Source organism: Hermetia illucens, chromosome 7 (assembly GCF_905115235.1).
Source record: "Hermetia illucens chromosome 7, iHerIll2.2.curated.20191125, whole genome shotgun sequence".
Taxonomy (NCBI): Eukaryota; Metazoa; Arthropoda; class Insecta; order Diptera; family Stratiomyidae; genus Hermetia; species Hermetia illucens.
The window spans coordinates 6,203,256-6,223,176 of NC_051855.1; the positions used below are offsets into that span (position 1 = coordinate 6,203,256).

Consider the following 19,921-nt stretch of genomic DNA (forward strand, 5'->3'; position numbering starts at 1 on the left):
CGAAGGTGCGTCAAATCTACCCCAGAAGTTGGCTGTTGCTAATAAAACAATTGAATACACTTTTAAAGCAGGGTATTTGCAGACCATCGAATAGCTGCTGGTCTTCTCCTCTGCACATGGTCCCAAAGCTGAAGAAAAAGAAGAAGGAAAACGTAGTTGCAGATGTTTTATCACGCAATTTCAGAGGTCAAAAACCTTGCCACAGCCAATTTTTTGGCAACCGCCGAGGCACAGGAGGATGATGCATCAGAGAGATTGTTGCGATAACGATTATTATTATTAAGAATTTTCGTAAGGAAGTTCTCCATGTAGTATACAATCAGGACGCGCCCAGGCGTTCGGGCAAGGATGTTCACTTCTGGGCCAGACAATGCATCGCGTGCCTGAAGTATAAAGTCGCTAAGTACGTACAGAAGAACGTAGGGTCATTCCCTCAGTCAACCAAGCGTTTTCACATGATCCGCATCGAGATCATAGGCTCTTTACGAAACTTGCATGGCTTCAAGTATTCTCTCAAAATCGTCGATAGGTTCACGCGGTGACCTGAGGTAACACTTCTGACCGGCATTTCCAAGGCCCTTTGCCGGGAATTGATTCCATGCTTTGGAGTTCTTGCTGAAGTCGTTACTGACCAGGGAATGCAGTTCGAATCTACCCTGTTCTTGAAGTTAGGCAAACTCCTAATCTTTAAACGCTATCGGGTGACTGCGAACCACTGCAATTTTATGGGATGCTGGCATAGGACGGTGAAGGCGACTATAATGGCACACGATGCCTCTTTGTGACCCCAAGTCCTACATTTCGTTCTACTTGGCCTACGTATAGCCCATCTTCAAGAGTTAGCTGGCAGCTCCGTCCACTTTGTATACGGGAAGAATTTGAGGCTCCCTAGCAATCCTGCGTGCGATAGCAAGTCAGACCTTTTCACCACTGGTCTTTTGCGCTTCCTCCGGGACATTGTGGCCAAGCTAAAACTACTCCACAATCCCATCATTCTTCAACGAAGACTAATGCGCCCAACGACCTGGAGGTCTTCACACACGTCTTGCTTCGTGTGGATGCTTCCCGGAAGCCGCTGCATCCTCCATGTGAGGGCCCATATGAAGTGTTAAACAGATGAAAGCACTTCAACGGCAAGCCCAAGAACGTATCCGTGTCCAGGCTAAAGCCTTTTGTCCCCGGTACTGAGTTCTCGGAGGTGCGAGAGATTTGATCTGCGTCCTGAGAGCTGACGAGCTAAGAGCCGGGTTTTGTCGCTGAAAACCAGTGTCAAATGGGGTTGGGGTCCCGCTGCAGAGTGTGAGCGACTTGTCGGAGATTTGCCCGAGGTCCACACCAAAATAAGCGTAGCACAACTCACCACGACTGAGTAACTCGAAATACACCCGGCGGAGCAAGTCGCCACAACCGGAAATTGTTAAGATTTGAAGGCAGTTCTTCCAAATTTATGGGTGATACCAGTAAGTAAACTAACTAAACTACAGTAAAACCACTTTGTGTCTGACGAAGAATATTTGGCAGTTCGAAAGTAAGTGGAAGGCTTCATAGTGTGGACGGATCTTACATTGCTCGCATAGCTGGTGTACCCATCCCGCCTTCATAGCAGACTGGACATCGAAGGCATTAAAGCTTTAGAATTTCACGTTCATTACAACACATAGAAAGGCTTCTCGGTTAACTAAAACAAAGCAGGGACAGCTGGTTCAGATAAAGATTTTTTCGGTTAACCCATTACTGTTTAAAAATGGCGTAGATATCGTTAATGTATATAGAATAAGCGTTGCACAATATAACAGCTGAGTAAAATTAGTACTTAATTTAGGCCTACCTACCTCAGCAGTCACTTAGCCGATTCCATTATTTTTGCATTCTGTCATCCTCGTCGTCTGTATTAGAGTTTTCTGTTGCGTTGTTAGCTGGGTCCTACCTCTACCATACCTTGCCTGTAAGTTCTTCGAAGTCATCGGCAACAATCCATTAGTTCACGTCATTTTCATTTAAAGCTTATTATCTAGGAATTGTGTGAGCCATCTCTGTCAAGTTTTCAAAATTTTCAATCGCGATGAGTCATGCACTGTCTCTCGCTTAACCTAGGTTTCGGTTGACCCGGATTCGATTAACCGAGGTTCCACTGTACTTCATATGTGGGATGACTACCCGCCCTGTGAGTCGAGGCTTAAGGATAAAGCCAAGTTTTCCCTGCTTGTCGTAAGAGGTGTCTAAAACACCACAAAAGCTTGATGGACAGTGAGCAGGCTGGTTTCTGCTCCGGATCCTTCCGCATTGACTATATCAGCACCCTACGAAGTGCACCAGGTGTGCTTTATGTAGAAGGGGCATTCCGATGAAACTAATAGCGACATATGGTGACACTAAATATCATGTGCTGCACCGAGGTCAAATTCAATTCAAATTGAAGCCTAAAGCGGAGTCCGTCAGGGTTGCATCCAGTCACCGATATTATTTCGTCTTATTATCGTTGACGTTCTTCATGCTGCCTTGTCCGGAGGACGTGGGGAGGTTCAATTGAATATCACATCTTTCCTTAAACATCTCGACGATAATGACACCTATTTGCTCTTCTACCAGGTCATGGACCTTGGCCAAATGGCTCTAGATTTGGAAACAGGGGCAAGTAGAATTGGACTGAAGATAACCAACAAAATCAAGGTTCTTAGTCTAACGGATCATCGTACTCCCCCCATCAGCATTAATAGCCAGAACATTGAAGGCGTCGATCAATTTGAATAGGTAGGAAACATGGTTTCTGCCGACGGCGACATCGAACTAGATTTTGGGGACGAATTAATAGCGCTAGGTCGGCTTCAGCTACTTTTAGTCCAGTCATTAAGTTGAAAACCGGCTGCGACCTCAGAATTCTTTCAGTCAAGATCGATTGACATGAAGCTTGGGGTGGGGGTAGAGGATGGCTGTCCAAATTCCTGTGACGTGTAAAGCTGGTGCTGAAATCGCATCTCTCGGGGAAGAATAAGATAAGTGCATTGAATGTATTCGCTATCCTTGCACTGGCTTATGCATTCGAAATATTGCCGTGGAGAAAGACCGATCTCGTGACATCAGAGGTAGAGGCGTGGTTGAAGTGGCGGCACAATATCATCGCAAAGTCGACTTGCTGCGCACTTATTTTTACAGTAAAGAGCAGGTGAATCCCTTGTATGTAAGGCAGACTGTGGGCTGACTTCACTTAACTTGAAGCATCGATCTTTCAATCCTCTGAGTGCGGAGATGTCGGACCAAGAGAGGGATCGATGAATGGAAGTCGAAGTCAATGCGTCAAGTCGGCAGCTATTTGCCGATTTGCATTTGACGAACAGATGGCTGTGGGCCCAGGAGCTCTTTGTGTGCTCTTTGTGACGGAGGGATTCATGTATGCTATTCCGGACGGCGTGGTCACCACCCGAGCTTATAAAAAACTCATAATAAAACAGCGGGTGGAGAACGACCAGTGCAGAATGTGTAGTTCGGCGTTAGAAACGTTAGACCATCTGATTTCTGGCTGCACTGTTATGGCACCGGTGCAACATACCACCAGGCATAATGCTGTATGTTAGGTGATCCAGCAAAACCTTGCACACAAGCATGGGGTGATCACGAGAACATGTCCGGTTTACCGATATAAGCCGCAGGTAGTACTGGATAGTTCTGCTTACAGCATGCATTGAGACCGGTAAGCTCTAACTGATCGCCATATTCTACACAACAAGCCTGACATACTGTTAGTTTGCAGTTTTAGTTCGTCAAACGTAAATTCGTAATGTCTAAAAAAAAATTAATATTTGCAAAGTCAAATAACACAAAACCAGTCGTTTTTAGTGGAGGTTGATCTAAACCTCTTTCAAATTTCTTGAGGAGACCTTCAAAATGAGGTTTGATAGAAGTCAGACTTTTGTTTCTTATTCATACTCTACATAACTACATAATTCCACCCCAAATTTCATAGCAGTCGGTCTTGACTGAAAGAATTCGGAAGTTGAAAGCTTTAATGACGGCACTATTGTCAAAAATCTGAAATACAGTTATCTCTATGTTCTATGCTGGTGTTCTTCTTGGTCCACTGTGTGGTAATAGTACATGAAAATTGAGCCCTGCTGTCACTTAAAAGCTTTCAACCTTTGTCAACATCTGTCTGCATAGTATCCTCGAGGTACGCTGGCCTGATTTAGTGAAAGAATTTTTCTACTCTGTCCTTGATTGTATGGAGGGAGACCGCCCCCCCCCCCCACCACGGTTTGTTGCTGTATGCATGGAATTTCTTAAAAAACCGTTTTTAATTAGGTTTTAAATCCAAATCCTTAAAAAGAATTTGGGCCCTTTCAGCAGTCTCCATAGAAAATATACAGTTGGACAAGGTTGTAGAGCGGAAATGTGGATCTGGGCTGAAGATTATGCGGGCTCCCTCCGAGTTGCACAATCTAACGAACTTTTTGAAAGTCTCTCTCCCAGTAACGTCAAGGAAACTACGGCTTTGGGTCCTGGGCGATTGTGACCACCCTCTCCCCCCTCTCCTCTCCCACAAGGAAACTACGGCTTTGGGTCCTGGGCGGTTTTGACCACCCTCTACCCCCTCTCCTCTGCCACAAGGAAACTACGGCTTTGCGTCCTGGGCGATTTTGACCACCCCCTCCGCCCTCTCCTCTCCCACAAGGAAACTGCGGCTTTGGGTCCTGGGTGATTTTGACCATTCTCTCCCCCCACTTCTCCTCTTCCACAAGGAAACTATGGCTTTGGGTCCTGGGCGCTTTTGACCACCCCCTCCCCCCTCTCCTCTCGCACAAGAAAACTACGGCTTTGGGTCCTGGGTGATTTTGACCAACCCCTCCCCCATCTCCTCTCCCACAAGGAAACTACGGCTTTGGGTCCTGGGCGATTTTGACCACCCCCTCCCCCCTCTCCTCTCACACAAGAAAACTACGGCTTTGGGTCCTGGGTGATTTTGACCACCCTCTCCCCCCTCTCCTCACCCACAAGGAAACTACGGCTTTGGTTCCTGGGCGGTTTTGACCACCCTCTACCCCCTCTCCTCTGCCACAAGGAAACTACGGCTTTGCGTCCTGGGCGATTTTGACCACCCCCTCCCCCCCTCTCCTCTCCCACAAGGAAACTACGGCTTTGGGTCCTGGGCGATTTTGACCACCCCCTCCCCCCTCTCCTCTCGCACAAGAAAACTACGGCTTTGGGTCCTGGGTGATTTTGACCAACCCCTCCCCCCTCTCCTCTCCCACAAGGAAACTATGGCTTTGGGTCCTGGGCGCTTTTGACCACCCCCTCCCCCCTCTCCTCTCGCACAAGAAAACTACGGCTTTGGGTCCTAGGTGATTTTGACCAACCCCTCCCCCATCTCCTCTCCCACAAGGAAACTACGGCTTTGGGTCCTGGGCGATTTTGACCATCCTCTCCCCCCCCCTCTCCTCTCCCACAAGGAAACTATGGCTTTGGGTCCTGGGCGCTTTTGACCACCCCCTCCCCCCTCTCCTCTCGCACAAGAAAACTACGGCTTTGGGTCCTGGGTGATTTTGACCAACCCCTCCCCCCTCTCCTCTCGCACAAGAAAACTACGGCTTTGGGTCCTGGGTGATTTTGACCTACCCCTCCCCCCTCTCCTCTCGCACAAGAAAACTACGGCTTTGGGTCCTAGGTGATTTTGACCAACCCCTCCCCCATCTCCTCTCCCACAAGGAAACTACGGCTTTGGGTCCTGGGCGATTTTGACCATCCTCTCCCCCCCCCCTCTCCTCTCCCACAAGGAAACTATGGCTTTGGGTCCTGGGTGATTTTGACCAACCCCTCCCCCATCTCCTCTCCCACAAGGAAACTACGGCTTTGGGTCCTGGGCGATTTTGACCACCCCCTCCCCCCCTCTCCTCTCCCACAAGGAAACTACGGCTTTGGGTCCTGGGTGATTTTGACCACCCCCTCCCCCCCTCTCCTTTCCCACAAGGAAACTACGGCTTTGGGTCCTGGGCGATTTTAACCATCCTCTCCCCCCCCTCTCCTCTCCCAGAAGGAAACTACGGCTTTGGGTCCTGGGTGATTTTGACCACCCCCCCCCCTCTCCTCTCCCACAAGGAAACTATGGCTTTGGGTCCTGGGCGATTGTGACCACCCCCTCCCCCCTCTCCTCTCCAACAAGGAAACTACGGCTTTGGATCCTGGGTGATTTTGACCACCCCCCCCCCCCCCCCTCTCCTCTCCCACAAGGAAACTACGGCTTTGGGTCCTGGGCGAATATGTCGTTCGAAAATACCGGAAAAAAATTAATGGGGTCTTTTTTCTAAAAATTTACAAAAATCCTATGACATGACATACTCTATCTTCGCTTGTCATCCACCCAACTAATTTCAGAAATCATAGTCGTATGAACAAAAGACCGACATAGCCTCTTCTGCCCAAAATCCGTTTTCAAACCATACCAACAATGACATGATAACAATTACCATACGAATCATGATGATATTGGTACTGAGATTATGACGAGACCTGAAAATAATGAGTTGACCAGCGACGCTACGGCAAATGATGACGAGGTGTGATCACCAACGGTCACATTCAGAGGCATATGGTGCGAGGTGCAAGCTCATTTCATCCGAGTATACATTCCGGGACACAAATTAACCACAACGACACCGTAGAAAAAATAACAAGAATCATCTGAAATAACCTAACTCTCGTAAGCAAACCTAAAAGGTGAACTACCCAGGAAACCAGGAGAATGCATTATAAGCCTACATCCTTTCCCGTCCTTCACTTCACTTCCCTCTCGACTTGGCCGGCGTGAATGCCTACCTACCTATGGAGTGGATAGGATTAAAGGTGTCGGTTTTTATGGGTTGTATGTAGATTTTTTTTTATTCAATCCTCCGATCATAAAATTAATTATCCAAGTAACGATTAAAAATACTGCACCTTGCGTCCCGCCGCGGCCCCCAAGCAGTTAAAATCCTCAATCACAGACTGGGTATATTGTGCGACAATCAGTGCGGGTTTGACCAGTGTTGGTGGGACTATGGCTTTTGATAGTAGTCTCGTGGGTCAGGCTTCATCAGGGGTATCTTTCTAGAATAAGATACAACGATAGTACTGGGAGGTCATACCGGCAGCCCTGCAATGAATAATTTGCAAGAACTCGAACATTATGGTGGCTCAGGGTTCGAAAATTTTCGTAGGATGCATGGCAATATGCATGTTCACTGGCCGGTTGCACTTTTGCATCGGAGTCAAACCAATCCTGGGCAATAACTTTCTAGGGTTTTCCATTGCTCATTCCATAGCATCCTGGCTCCGTTCGTTCTCCCTGGATTGCTTCTAGACAAATCAGGCCTCTAGATCACGATATGCTCTTTTTTCTACTAACTTTGGAGGCCTCAATTCAAAAATCGCGTCTTCCGGCCATGTTCCAGTCGTTGCCGGCACACAGTTCAACTCCGGTTAGAACGGAATGGACCAGCAGTGGAGGGACCAGCAACAACACCAACAATTCCACCAGTTAAAATATGTATCGCAAGTGGGATAAAAGAGTGATCTTGAGGCCCAAGCAGACACTATTAATTAACAATAATATCAATCGAGGTCTTATTAGTCGTGTGTTCTGTTCCTCGTTGGAAATTTCGTCGTTACGTTATTATTGTAGCCATCATAGCATGGGTATAAGTCTGTTATTCTGATGCCCTGGTCCCTGGTCCCTGGTCCCTGCCCCGATCTTATTTAATTTTAATTTTTTAAATTCACCTTCTTAATATTATCTCATCGGCGTCTCTTGACGACTAAGGCGACCAAGACGGTGACGACGACGATCATGATGATTCCGTTGAAAAATATGTGAGATGGAATTTTATTTATTACATATGCAGGTATTAAACACACCTGAGTGAGATCTGTGAGGATCAAGAGTAAAAAGAGCCTAACAAAAACAAACAAAGCGAAAAAATACAATAACAACAACAGCAACAGCAACAGCAACAGCATCAGCTCCAGCACTAGCAACATCCTAAGAAATTCCATCTCATCTCATCTCGAAAAGGTGAACACACAGAATAGCCTGGACGTTGTGTTCTTTCTGTTGTTGGTACCGGGTGTAGGCGGAAAGCGATAATTAATGATTCGATTTTTTCCATTCAATTCTTTTTTCTTTCAACTTTTCTTATTTTTATTTTTTTTATTTATTATTCATTTGGCTTTGATTTTTCTTTGATTTTTTTTTTATTTCTTCTGAATTTTTAAAAAATATGATTCTCTTTCAGAGACTCCGGGTGTGGTAGGTTCCGTTCTTCTTTAGGGCCTCGACTTTATGACAATGTCGCGTATGTTATATCGCCACCACGCAACATCTCAGAGGTATGTGTATTTACTTTTTTAGATAGATTAGTAATCGGATAGTATTCAGAGATGGTTTTAAGGGGGATTAATGAGTGACGCTTGCAAGTAGTTATTATACTTGCAGCGAGAGGCAACAAAATCGATGATGGATGGATGGCGATAGCCATGAGGGAGGCACTTTGATTCTGTATTGTTAGTTTAAAGAAATGATTTTAATTGAGATGAAATTGTTAATTCGGGAGACCATAGAGCATTACAAGGTTTAGTCATTTCAGCCGTATCTGTATCGCAATAAAAAATCTTGACATTCTGGAAGAAACTTTTGGGAGCCATCAAAGGATTTCGCTCCAAGATCTTGTAAACTGGAAGAGTACTCTAACTAGGCGAAGGCACATCTCAGAAATACTGAGAGCTAGGTGATTACGACCAAGAAAGGACAAGTTTTGACGTCAAGCAGTGGATCCAAGGTCAAAATTGGTCCTCAGGGATCGTCAACGATCCTTTATGGGTCGTTTACGATACGGGGAGTGGTGTCTCCGAGGTGCCCGAGCAAGAAGTTCTGACCCCCTAGCTGGCATAATACTTGCGTCCTAGGTAGTGGCCTCGAGAAAGTTTCTCGGTGAAGAGCGAACTTCTAATGACCGATACACGCCGGGACACACTGGGAGTCTCCGGAGCCGTCGACAACTCCCTGTCGACGTCGACGGGGTGATGTGAGCCTAGCTCTGCCAAGGTGGTAGTTGTGGCGTGTATCAGGAGCCAGCCCCTTCGGGACCCTGGTCGGGTAGTGTGCATTGAACCGGTGTTAGTAGAACGCGTTGCCTCGAGCGAGCGCTGATCCGTCCGTGAATTCCGGGATCAGCTAAGCGTAGGTCAGGCCTCAGGGAATTGGGGTAGGGGCTGTGTCCCCGAGGGTATACCCGTTCCTGACTATTGCGGCCCGCTCCCTTGCACACGATGCGCTGGTAAGTAACTCAAATGGAGAATAAAAACGAACGAAACGAGGAGATAGTGGAAATGGAGAGTGAGCTGGCTGCGTTTATTCGCAGCACGAAAATGCGCCGTTCGCCCCAGCGCTCAGCGAAGGACGCAACAAGGGCTGGAATACCCGACGAGACATCGGGACGTGCAGACGGAGAGAAAGACCCAGAAAGCGATGCGACACCTACAACACAGATAGGAACCTAGACCATACCGCACAATGCTATAATTGGGGAAAGAGGCACAGTGGAAACTGCCGAAACTAATAAAATGGTTTCGAATATAAGCCGAGTGGGAGGACTGTCGATTACTCTGGCGCAAGCTGAAGAGGAAAGACGGCAGTTGTGAAACACATGCAATCTTCGACGTTCCTCCAGAAAAACGTCGGCAAGGGGGTGAAAAACGGGCTAATAGAACTGGAAGAGCTCCTGGACAGGATTTCATACTATAGGCGAACATGGAAAGTAAGACAAAATCCGCAGGAAGCAGAAATAACCGCGCTTCCCGAGGAGAACACCACGAGTACCAAGCGGATCGTTGACAGCCCATTGCAGAGCGAACTTAGTAAAAAACGAAAGGAGGAAGGGACATCTGAAGGAGACTTCACTCAGGTACTCTCCAGGGCTGAAAAGAAGAAGGCGAAGAGGATCAAAAGACAACAACACGTCGCGCCATCAGAAAAACCTTTGCCTAAAACTAAGGCGGACATGAAGGACGGAGTGCCAAAAGAAAAGGTGGAGAGACGAAGGAGGACTAGACCGCCAGCTTTGGTTATTAAGCCGACGGAAGGCAAGACTTTTGCAGAAGTCCTCAGCGAAATCCGTTACAAAATCAAACCCGAAGACAACGGAGCGGAGGTGTCTTCCATACGTAAAACGAAGGGTGGTGGAGTCTTAGTCGAACTAGCTCCGAAGACTATAAACAAAGTCACGTTCTGTGAAGCAGTCAAGGGGCTTCTAGGAGAAAAAGCTTTGGTTTCTAGCCTAGAATCCACGTGTGCCTTAGAAATCCGAGATCTTGACTGTTTCACGGAAAAGAACGAGGTAGAAGAGACCATCAAACGCGAATGCCCGGAGGTAACCAATGTCCGGATTGGTATCACCTCCGCAAACTCCCGAAGCCAAAAACTCGCTGTGGTGGAAGTTGCCGAGCAATACGCGAGGAAGCTTCTAAACAGCGGGAAAATAAGAATTGGTTGGGTAGTGTGTAGGATACGAATTCGGGCCGCCCCAACCAAATGTTACAGATGTTTGGATTATGAGCACACATCTACAAACTGTCGGGGACCTGACAGAAGGGCAACATGCCGTAAATGCGATCAGGCAGGCCATAAAGCAAACAGCTGCAATGAAAAGGAAAGCTGCGTCCTATGCAGGGACCGTGGCGCGACTGATGAGAGCATTCCGCACACTGCGGTATCGGGGCGGTGTCCAGTTTTCAGAGCAGAACTGGAAAGAGCTAGGATACGGTCAACATGATTCGCATCCTACAAATCAATATGCACCGGAGTGCAACCGCTCACGAGTTGCTAGCGCAGTTCGCTGCGGAGACCAAAGCTGATTTAGTACTCATCAGTGAGCTGTACCGAAACAAGGGCCCAGTTTCATCGCACCCAGACATATCAGGTACCGCTGCCATCTGGGTTGGGGACGGCACTCTCCTGGGGGTTCTTGCCCAAGGCCGAGGGGACGGCTTTGTCTGGATTCGGTCTTCAGGGATAACGGTTTTTAGGGCCTATCTTACGCCGAATGAGACGATGCCGGACTTTCGTCGGAGGCTTGATGTTTTGGAGGACGCTATCTTAAGCACGGATGGGCGGATCCTGGTCGGGAGTGACTTCAATGCTAGGGCACTTGAATGAGGCATGCCTTACACAGATTTCAAAGGGAAACGAATTCTGGAAAGAACAGGACTGGTAGTTCTAAACACCGGATCCACCCCAACGTTCCGGCGCCCGGGCTGCGAAGGAAGCATTCCAGGCATAACCTTCGCATCAGAATCACTGGTGTCGCTGGTGGACGGGTGGCGGGTTCTGGAAAACTTTTCGGCAAGTGACCACCAATACATTGCTTTCGAAGTGGTGGACACAAACTATCGGTGTGCGCCACCCCAGCGATCTTTCTGTGTATGGAACGTCGCGAAAGTGAACACCGGGAAGTTTGTCGAAACTCTGGAAACAGGTGGGGCCACGGTGGAGGGTACTCCTGGGGGCGGTGGCGCCGAATCTGACACTATCGTAAATTCAGTTATGAACCTGATAACGACGGTCTGCGGAGCGTTCATGCCCAGGAAGACATCGAGGAGCGGCAAATTTCCATGTATTGGTGGACAGTGGAAATCGCAGAGCTCCGGAAGGAGTGTCACAGGCTCCGCCGCTTAACACAACGTCTAGGCGACCGGGAGTCATGTACCATAATGATGGAGTACAAATCAGCCAAAAGGAAACTCCACAGCGTAATAAACAAGAGCAAAGCTCGCTGCTGGCAAGATCTGATCGACGAGGTGAATGGGGATCCGTAGGGACTCGGTTACAAACTTGTAACCCGAAAAATCGGGGCTCTGCGGAAACCCTGTTCACTTAAGGCCGAGCACATTGACCGTATTGTGAGGGCACTTTTCCCTGCACACCCCGTATGGGATGGTGACATCGGCGCGGAGAGCGCAGAGGACTGTCCACTTTTCTCTATAAAAGAGTTGGAACAGGCAGTCCTCTCCATGAAAAACAAGAAGGCGCCAGGACCCGATGGTATTCCAGCAGAGGTACACAAACTGGTATTCCAACACCGGCCAGACCTACTGCTCGGCGCATTCAACGCTTGCCTGAAGGAGGGCATGTTCCCTGCTCGTTGGAAAGTTGCGAGGCTTGCGCTGATCCCTAAAGGGAAAGGCGATCCCGAACTGCCGTCTTCATACCGCCCACTATGTATGCTTGATACTGCTGGGAAAGTGCTCGAAAAGCTCATCAGAAGTAGACTTGCTGAAGCTATACGTGCTGCCGGAGATTTATCTCCCCGGCAGTTTGGTTTTAGGGCAGGGAGATCGACAATTGGTGCTGTCATGCTAGTCTTGGACGCCGTTCGACGAGCAGAGGCACATAGCCGCCGAACTCGACGGGTGGTGCTCCTCGTAACGCTTGACGTCAGAAACGCCTTCAATTCCGTAAGATGGAAAGACATTCTAGGCACACTAGACAATACCTTCAACGTGCCGAACTATCTCTTACGGATTTTAAGGGACTATCTGAGGAACCGCTCCCTGCTCTGTGAAAGGTGGATGGAGGTCACGTCGGGGGTAGCACAGGGATCCATCCTAGGGCCGGACCTCTGGAACGCTACCTATGACAGTCTGCTTAAACTCGACATGCCAGAAGAGTCGCACCTGGTCGGCTACGCAGATGATGTCGCAGCGCTTATTGCTGGACGCACTATCGAACAAGCGCAAAGCAGACTCGGCATATTGGTGCGACGGGTAAGCGGATCGATGACTACTCATGGTTTCAACTTTGCACTGGAAAAAACCGAAGTAGTCATCCTGACTAAAAAGAGAATTCCGACCCTGCGTCCCATATCGTTCAGCGAGTCGATAATCGAGTCAAAATCAGCGGTAAAGTACCTCGGGTTGACTCTTGACTCAAAGATGAGCTTTTCTGAGCAAATCCAAGCAGCAGCGAACAAGGCTGCGGATGAAGTTTCGGCGTTAAGTAGGCTAATGGCAAACATTGGGGGTCCTACGTCTAGTAGGCGACGTCTCCTGATGAGCTCAACGCAGTCTGTCCTGCTCTACGGCGCAGAGGTATGGGCTGGCGCTCTTAACAAGGAGGTATATCATAGACGCCTCGCGCAAGTACAGGGACGGGCAGTTTTGCGGGTGGCGTCTGCGTGCCGCACAGTCTCTGAACCGGCCGTGATGGTGATCGCGGGAGTTATCCCCCTTGCCCTTCTTGCTAGGGAGCGTCAGGCCATATACAAGCGCAAGGGAGATGAGCCAAGGGAGGTGGTTGCTCGCGAAGAACGGCAACACACTCTAGACGAGTGGCAGCTCTCTTGGCAAAATGAAACTAGAGGCAGATGGACTGCGCGGCTCATCGGCAACTTAGGTGAGTGGCTGAATCGGAAGCATGGTGAGATTGACTATTTCCTTACCCAATTTTTAAGTGGGCATGGAAGTTTTCAGTCTTACCTGCACAAGATTGGAATGGCGCGTTCTCCGGATTGTGTGTTTTGCAATGGAGTTATGGACGATGCCCAACACACTTTTTTTTCTTGTGGAAGGTGGGATGGGGTTCGTCAGCAGCTCTATTTAAACACAGGGGATCTCTCTCCAGACAACATTGTCGAAGAGATTCTGAGGACTGCTGACAGGTGGAACCGTGTTGCCCATTACGTTCGGGCCCTTCTCGTTGCTAAGAAGGTAGAACTCGACCGGTGGAGGAGCCGGATGGCAGGGGGTTTCTTGAACTGACAGTTCCCTTCCTCCTCTACCCTCCCGTTGGTGAAAGGAATTCCCTGATTTGAAGGCTCCACAAAGCGGGAGAGTTCGGGGACTAGCCCGAAGTAATGTGACAAACGGTTCCAGGCTAGCTCTGTGGGGGGGTGGTGTTTAGTTGGCAGCCCGACGTCGTACCGAATCGGGAGTCCAATACTGTGAACGTAAATGCATTCACCTACCCTACCCAAAAAAAAGGTGAAAATTGGTATACTGCAAGGACAACAACCAACAAACACCACTGCTCAAAAAGCAAGGACTAGCAAAAGCAGGTCTGAGATAAATGCACCAGACGTCAGACGGCGCAGGTAATTAACTAACTAAATGGTACCTCCGCTACCTGAAAGAAGGCCTGAAACCAGAAGGGGCCCTTAAGAAAGCTCAGGATAGACCTAAGCCATCTTGACCGGAGCCAAGAAAGCGGAGAGCAGCAGAAATTGAGGGGAATGCTCCCAAAAAATCCAAACCTGAACCCAGGGGGGCAGAAGGTGACGGCAGGAATCAGGAAAACCACTATTAGCTATGCTAAAGCGGTCAAAGGCATTCAACTGGCCGTACTGCCAAAAATGTTTCCCGAGCAAATACTCACTCGTGAGGAGCAGGAAACCATCGAAGAATTTGTCGTCAGGGAGATGTGCAAGGGATGGACTGTGAAACTTGCGTTCACCGGTATACCACCAGGTCATATACTGGTGAACTGCGCGACGGAAGACACTGCACAGTGACTTAAGACCATAGCTCCTAAATTGCCAGGCTGCGATGGGGCAGAATTGTCAACATCTCCTGGGGATGATATACCAGGAGCACACATGGTGACAGTTTTCCTCCCAAAAGCCGCAAGAATAGAGACGGAAGATCTCATGGGCCTCCTAATGACTCAGAATGATGATCTGCATACGCGATTATGGAATTTTCAGAAGCAAGGTGGAGGGAAAGGGTAAACTCCTCACGATCGGGGTAGATGACCGATCCCTGGAGACAATCGAACGTCGGAGTTGCCATATCAATTATCGATTTGTCAGAATACCCGCGCATGTGCACATGGAAAAGCCGTAGAAAAACACCTCGGAGGAGACACCGGGTGAAAAGCGTATCGAGGTCGCCGAAGAAGTCTTGAAAGCCGTAGAGGCGAAAAGGACTGGATTAACCAGGGAAGTAGGCCTGCTGCCCAGTGTAGAGCAGAAGCTGGACGACCTAGACCTAGTACTTCTTGGGTTCAGCATAGACAGCGACGCGCAGAAAAATGCCATGGCGGAAGCGGAGGGCGATACTCCAACAATGGAGAAGAGCTTGAAACAATAACGGAGCCAATGACCAGCACTAATATAGCCCAGATAAACCTCCACCATGCGAAAGCTGCATCTGCGGTGATTGTAAATGCAAGTTCTAAGGAGAACATTGGAATAGTGCTAGCTCAGGAGACCTGGGTGTACCGGGAGTCGATTCGCGGCCTGTAAGGAGAAACCATGCAGCTAATTTGGGACTCCTCTTTTGAAAAACCAAGAGTTTGCATAATTCTTATACGTAATTTGAAATATACATATATAGGGATACCCCCATTTCTGAGATTTCTATACACGCTTTTTCGAATTCGTCCCGAACTTCAGCGGAAACTTCAACTGGACAGTGGAGAAAATTGTGTCGCTGCGAATAACGTAGCAGTACTGGTCTGTGACTCACTGTACAGTCACGTGCACGTTTTGCGGGAAACGCTCGACGAATCTCTGTTGCAGCAAGCGGCGATAAGATATTGTATCCGCCCCGCCATTATTTCTTAGTAGTAGCGGATGGGGATGAGATTCATTTCCTCAGTGCTGTATTGGGCATCACATATTGTGACGAAACAGCTGCTGCAGGCGGAGTAATGCTCCTGGTAATCATGGCGCCTAGACGTCTTACTGCCCCAGGATTAGCGGTTTCGACGCTGTGTTGTATATTACGGGAATCTGACCCCGTCATCTAGTCAGACTACTTCCACCGGTTATCCATACCGAACCTTAAAATTCTTCTTCTCCTTATTTTTGATTTTGCATTTTATACCTAATTGCCAGGTGTGGTGATAGCTTCTTCAGTGAGTAATCTGCAAGACTGCAAAGTTCCTGCACTTTCCTCAGCTACCTCCTAGCGTACAGCCATTTAGACTGAACCTATCCATCCCTCCTCCTTTCTTCGACGCTGCAGTTTTCTCGTTGGATTGTCACAAGTCAAATTGGACGCGTCGCGCGTCTCTCCGCCTGGTTGCGCTTTTTTCCTGGAAGAAGGGCCTCAGCCGAGCCAAGGAGATTCTCTTAACCGAATCCCTAGTATTGAGGCTTGTATGGACCTCGAGGGCTTGGAAGAGGCCCTCGTAAGTTGCCTGCGGCGGTTCTCGAGGGGCGTTCGTCCTAGTGAGGACATGCATACAGGATCCGAGATCCCTGGGCATGTTAGCTACAATTTTCAGGTAGTGGCTTCAGCTTCGGCATTATGTCGCTGAGCGGACACAACAAACCGGTAGTGTTGAGTCCAGACCTGATGTCGAGAATAGGGTCGCTGGGAAGTCTAAGATTCTCCCCATGTACCAGCTCCGCGCGACTTGTAGTAAATTCTAAGCAATTGGCTGTTCGGAGACAAGTGGAACGAATGGAAGGAGCTGCGACCAAGAGGGGCCATCTTAGGCTATTATAGCGGCCTTCAGCGTCCTGTGCCACCTTTCGAGCATCCCATTGAGGGGGGGGGGGGGGGGTTATGTGGCTGTCCGATGGGGTTTACCCAACTGTGAGAAAAGGTAGACTGAAACTGCATTCCCTGGTCGGTGATTATACTTGTCGGCACACCAAAGCGTGAAATCCATTCTCCATAGAGGACCCCTGTACAAGATTCTGCAATAATGTCTTTCAGAGATATCGCCTCAAGCCACCGTGTGAATCTATCGATGGTTGTGATGCAATACCTGAAACCGTACGAGTCTCGCAAAGGGTCACGCAAAGGGTCAATGATATTGAGGTGGATTGTGTGGAAACGCTTGGTGGACTAAGGGAGCACGCCTACCTCTTTCCTCACATACACTTCTGCATGTGATGCACTCTTCGGCCCAAGAATTAATGTCATTGTTCACCGGTGACCAGAAATGCTTTACGGTGACTAACCGATTCGTGGTCTGAATACCTGGATGCGTTAGATCGTGAACAGCATCCTACTTCCTTTCGAAAATCCATCGGAATATATGGCCTTAGTCCCTTGTTTGAGGTGTCGCAGTATAGACTGAATGTTCAGCCAAAGATAGGAAACTCCCTATATTCGTATTTGGGTTGGGTTGGGTTCCTCATCCACCTCTGAAAAACTGCGTCGTCTTTCTGTGCCTCGACGATTGCCGGAAAATCGACGGTGACGGGATCTTGACCACTGCAACACGTGACAAAGCGTCAGCAACTACGTTATCTGTTCCAGACAGGTATTGGATGTCGGAAGGGAACTGGCTGATAAAGTCCCGAAGTTAGGGGATGGGACGCTTTGTGGGACTTCTGTTTCAAAGCAAAAGTGAATGGCTTATGGTCCGTGAACCCTGTGAATACCGGGTATATGTAATTGCAAGGTACGCGGCTTATGACTCACCATCATAGGTGCTGTATTTCCGTTGAGCGGGATTCAGCTGTTTGGAGAAGAAGCTTAACGGCTGTTAGATTTGATTCACTTTTTGGTGAAAAGCAGCTCCTACGGCAATGTCTGAGTCATGGACGAATACAAGTAGGTTGCATCTTGCTGAGGAAATGCCAAAAGTGTAGGATCCACCAGGAGTTACTTGGTGGTCTCAAACGGCCTCGATAGCAATATTGTGGTATTTTTGTCTTCAAAAACGATGGAAAGAATGCTGGGTGAACTGAATGAAACTTTTCCTGATGAACTAAGGGAAGTTGTGGGGTCGATGAGGGACCCTTTATGTAAATGCACTACCAATTCATAGTGGCACAGGCAATCCGCGCCTAAGATGCACAATAATGAGGTTTCAAGAAAGCGCTTGTTGAAGTCCTAAACCCAAGTCTACCTGCTTGTAGGCATAGGTGCGGATCGACGAAGAATTTGCTACTGCGAGTTTCAACGATTACGGTATATTTAGCGCCTGCATCGACCAGTTGCATCGGCTCAAAGGGTCGCAGATTGTGAGTCGACGTGATGCTGCATTTCAGGTAGCAGTCGTCGAAGCTCCCAGCAAGTCTGGATTTTTAGGTCAGAAAGTGGAGACGCTGGTACATTCCTTAGTCTTTTCGGCGAACCTACGCTGTTGCCACCATGCCCCAGTACTTGCCGAAGAACTGACGATCCCTGCCAACTCTGAGATGGTAGCTGTTAATGCTGCCACCATCTGCTACAACTGAGCCACTTAGCTCGATGTGTTGCGAGACACCTCATCACCCCATCGCACGTGGACCTCATGAATTTTGTCCGTGGTGACGGCTAACGTGTTTAGAGACCCCGTATCCCCACATGTCAGGATGGATTGTGTACTCTCCGGAAATCTCTACACTCATAAAGACTGTAACAGCTCGGTGCCAACTTTGTCACTACCCAACTGCTTCATTTCGCCCTGCAGTTGGCTTGGCGAACGGTCACTTAGCGTTAGCTGTGTCAGGAAGGTCAGGTTAAGTTTAGCCATCTGACTTACTGACAGGCGCTATGAGCTCCTCCTCTAGTCTCTTATATTCCGTCCCCACGTACTCGAGGAGGGCGATCAGACCCGAGTCTGCAAGGAACTCATCTAAAGTGGCTCTGCCACGAAGCCTCACCGGAGGTTATCTGGTACAATGGGAACCGGGATGGTCTTCTGAGAGCATATGCTCCAGGAGAAATCCTGGAGGATGTGCTCTCGGCCAGGTTATTTGCGGTTGGCTCCCTAGTGGGAGTTTCATGGTGGTTGTGGTTATGCCTACATCGCGGGCAGAGCTCCTCGGAGCTCAAGCGTGGAGTTGCGCTGTATAACTCGGGTGCCGGCAGAGGTGTTAGATAGGCCTCGCATCCACTGGTATGAATGCTGAGCCTGCACTCAGTATAAACCAGGACCGCTGTGCTTGCATGGCGGGGCTCTGATTGTGGTCCCAAAATCAATCCGTGCCTTCACGGCAGGTACTCACGTTAAACCCCCAGGACCTTCTAGTCTCTTATAAGAGCGTCCTCAAGAACGTCCTAGAGAAGCTCAACTGTCTCCTCATCTAGCGACCAGTGCGGGTTGGAAACGAATGCGTTCATTGTGAGGTTGGCCAAAGCGAATTGGGCCTCGAGTTGGAGGAACCATGCTACTGGGCTCCTACGCCAAAACAGTGTTACTCGTGCAGCTATGGCATAGGTTTTAAATCCAGATTTTCCACGCTACTCATTCAGTACTCACTATAAGTAATCTAAATTCCTAACCAATTTGTATTTCTAAACAACTTTTATCAATTCTAGACAATTTGCGTTAAATAAAATGATTATTTACGTGCATCCAACGGCTGATAGTAAACATACAGAAAACGTTACCATCGGTGACTCCATGAACTTATAGTCCAGGACACAAAATAATAAAAAAATGCTCATCCTTTTTCGCTTCCGTCCGTTTCATTTGGGGGTTTTTCTTTTCTTTTTCCTTCTGACTAATAATTTTACGATCCCATTTACGATACTGTTACTGTTATGGTTATTAACATGATTATCGTATGGAGTCTTATCCTTTTTCTCCCTCATCATGAATCGTGCGCTTGTTATATTATCTTGGATGCATTTTTCTCGCCATCTGCTTCTGCTATCTTGGTTAGTTGTGTTAGGCAAAATTTGTATCTTTTTTTCGTACTCTGGTCTGGATGCGCGAGGATCATGAAAAATGCATAAAATCTTTGACACACGTTTCAATGTTGAAAGCTGATGCAAGAGGTTTATTGAACGACGTAAAACTATGAAATCTCTTTCAGGTATATCTTCAACTGGAATTCATTTGAGAGTTATATCCAGGTTTTCGAGTGATAGGAAAGAGGGGAGTGTGTGGAACATTTGATGTTAACTTTAATTAGTGAAGGGAGCACAGTCCGTAAGATGACGTCGAACTATATGTTGAAGAAAAGTCTTTGGCGAAGGGCTCCCATCCATATGTCATATCCTTTCTCATATATTC

General features: G+C 48.2%; 1 long non-coding RNA gene across 1 annotated transcript in view; it reads left to right on the top strand.

Moving 5' to 3' along the window:
* Positions 1-19,921, top strand: part of LOC119660908 — a 286,152-nt gene that overhangs the window by 232,103 nt on the left and 34,128 nt on the right. Inside the window, exon 2 of the long non-coding RNA XR_005250496.1 lies at positions 8,259-8,352. This is a non-coding gene — a long non-coding RNA (uncharacterized LOC119660908). The remainder of the gene's footprint in view (positions 1-8,258; positions 8,353-19,921) is intronic.